At 34.5% G+C, this 3,004-nt stretch overlaps 1 long non-coding RNA gene across 1 annotated transcript; it reads left to right on the plus strand.

The window, feature by feature from the left end:
* Positions 1-1,211: 1,211 nt before the first annotated feature.
* Positions 1,212-2,507, plus strand: LOC104229664 (uncharacterized). The gene is made up of 3 exons (XR_711682.2): positions 1,212-1,356; positions 1,547-1,606; positions 2,050-2,507. It is a non-coding gene; the product is annotated as an uncharacterized lncRNA (long non-coding RNA).
* Positions 2,508-3,004: the final 497 nt, after the last annotated feature.

Raw genomic sequence — 3,004 nt, forward strand, 5'->3', positions numbered from 1 at the left:
GGTTTAAACTTAATAAAAGCACGTAAGTCATAACATATATTTAAATCAGATATTTAGCCATTATAACAATTTAAGCGACCGTGCTAGAACCACGGGATTCGAGGGTGCCTAACACCTTCCCTCGGGTCAACAGAATTCCTTACCTAGAATTTCTGGTTCGCAGACTTCATTTGGAAAAGTCAAATATTTTCCTCGATTTGGGATTCAAGATAAACCGGTGACTTGGGACACCAAAAGCCAAACCTTTCCCAAATGGCGACTCTGAATAAAAATAAATAATCTCATTTCGAATATTATCACTTAAATTGGAAAAACTCCCTCGCGCATTTACCCTTCGGGGCGGGCGCGCAAAAAGGAGGTGTGACAGCTGTTTTACCGCAACAACTTTGTTCTCTCTCCCTCAAAATATATTTACTGTTTTTGACTCTCAACAACTTTTAATAGTCATATCCTTCAATGTGAAATAGCAAAATAAAGTTCTGCATATCACATGGATTGACTACATTATTGCTTGACAAGTCCTTTCATGGAACCCATTTTTCCGGCTAGAAAAGCAAAAAGGTTTTCCTACTTATGTGGCACATTTTTTTAGTAGTATATGCAAAGAATAATATATTTAAAAGTAATTTATTAATCTAACTATATTTAGACCACAATTTTCAAATAGAGCCGCATAAATTAGGAGGTAAGAAGTGATATCCACCCTCCATCCATCACGGGCTCGAGCTCGCATTTTACTTGCGTAAAAATTATTTGTAGCCCTTGATCAAAACTATTTACATATGATAGTCACAAAAGTGTATAAATTTATATATCTTTTTATATAACATACAAAAATATATGTACAGATATATATATATATATATATATACACACACATACAACAACAACAACAACCCAGTATAATCCCACTTAATGGGGTCTGGGGAGGGTAGTGTGTACGCAGACCTTATCCCTACCCTGAGGTAGAGAGGCTGTTTCAAAACAAACCCCCGGCATCCTTCCCTCCCGTATATATAAATTATTTGTCGGCTATTATATAGTGTCATTTTCCCATTTTACTTTCCAAATTCAAATTAATTGAGTTCCAAAAGAAGTACCGGACTGAAAAAATCCAAAAAGATAATGCTATAATTCAGACATCATATATAATCTGTTGGACCACACTTTATTTTCTAATTCATTTACTCATCTTGAGAGTGTGTGTAACCTTCAAGATAATACTCATATTCCTTTATGAGATTTGTAGGAAATCTTCAAGATAATTATTCATCCACTGAACCTAACATATATCTTCCTCCTTCCGAGCTTCTTCATTAGGTAGTTTTCTCCTACAGCAACTTTTACTTTTAACAGGTATTTCAATAAACTTTTTCTAACAACACTTGAAACGTTATTATATATATTGAAAATTCTTGGCCATATATATATATTTGAAATTTTTTATCATTTATTTGTTGATATGATCATTTTTATGATTTCTTTTATTTACTCCTGAATCTTTTAAGTTTTAATTTTAATGATCATCCCTTGTGCTTCCTCTTAGGATATATATTGTATCAGATATCGGAGCTCCAAAAGAAGACAAACGCATACTTGATTGATTGTAAGACATGGAACTGAACTTGTGTTAAACTTATATTCTTTTACAAATCTCTAAATTGGTTTCATTTGCAATCTACAAGTCAAGTTCTTATATTGCTAGAACATCTACATGAATCCATTTATCTTATGTCTTAATAACTACTACTGCCTCTATGTTTTAAGCGTCAATCCCACACAAGAGGGTGATTTGTATGGTACCCAATTTTCGATCTAAAAGAACAAGGTTCTTCTAGGTGTTCTAACTATTACTATTTGTGAAATTAAAAATAAATAAAGTAAAGAACACAGAAATTTTTACGTGGAAAATACCTGGCTCCAAAGGTGAAAAAACCACGACCTACTACTCAGTAGGATTTTCCCAAACTTTCACTAAAATCACTGAGCCAAAACAACATTTACAAAAACTCTTTGCAAACTTAAGGATTAACTCTAATCCCGTTGTAGCACACAACCTCAACTGTTGCGACAACTTCAAGTTAGCCTATTGTTCGAGCTGTCCGTCGACATGGTGGAGTTGGGTATTTCAAGGACTGTGGTCGTTTGGAGATGGAGCAGATGCAGAAGTCGACGTGGAAATAGCTGCCATGGAAGTGAGTGGTCGACGAGGGCCATGGATGTCGAGCTCGAGCTCGAGCTTGACGAAGGACGAAGAGGATGAAGTGACGACGCAGACGAACTGTTTGTTAGTGGCGTTTGGACGTGAGGGAGTGGGGTCAAGGGCAGTCATTGATGCTAGGGAGGGGAGCTTGAGGAAGAAGAAGGAGAATAAGGGGGGGTGGTTTAGGCATTTTTAGGGTTTTCTTCCCTTTTTTTGTTTTGTTTTGTGTTGCTTGTAAGATAATAGGGGTGTTGGGTTATGGACTGGGTCGTAGGGAAGATTGGGCCATTTTTTGGGTCTGTGGCTTGAAATCGAAGAAGAGGCCCAATTCCGACTTTCTTTATATTTTCGCTCTCTTTTCTTCTTTTATTTCTCTAAAACTAAATTATAAAAAATACTTAAATTATTATTAAGAATTAAATTAAGTTATAAAGGCGCAAATTAACTCCCAATAACAATTAACGCATAATTAAGTAATAATTAAGCATAAAATTGTATATTTGGACATTAAATGCTAAAAATGCAAACGATGCCTATTTTTGTAATTTTTATTTTTTGTAAAACAAACTTAATTACTAACAATTGTAGAATTAAATCCTACATGCAAAATGCGACATATTTTGTATTTTTTAATAATTTAGCAAATAAACATGCATAGACAAACATACAAATAGTTACACAAAATATCACAAAAATTGCACATCAAGAAAAAATTATTTTATTTTTGAATTTTTTGGGAGTAATTCTCATATTGGGCAAAAATCACGTGCTTACAGCTGCCCCTCTTTGCCCGAAGACACG

This window comes from Nicotiana sylvestris, chromosome 1, assembly GCF_000393655.2.
Source record: "Nicotiana sylvestris chromosome 1, ASM39365v2, whole genome shotgun sequence".
NCBI classification, from domain to species: Eukaryota; Viridiplantae; Streptophyta; class Magnoliopsida; order Solanales; family Solanaceae; genus Nicotiana; species Nicotiana sylvestris.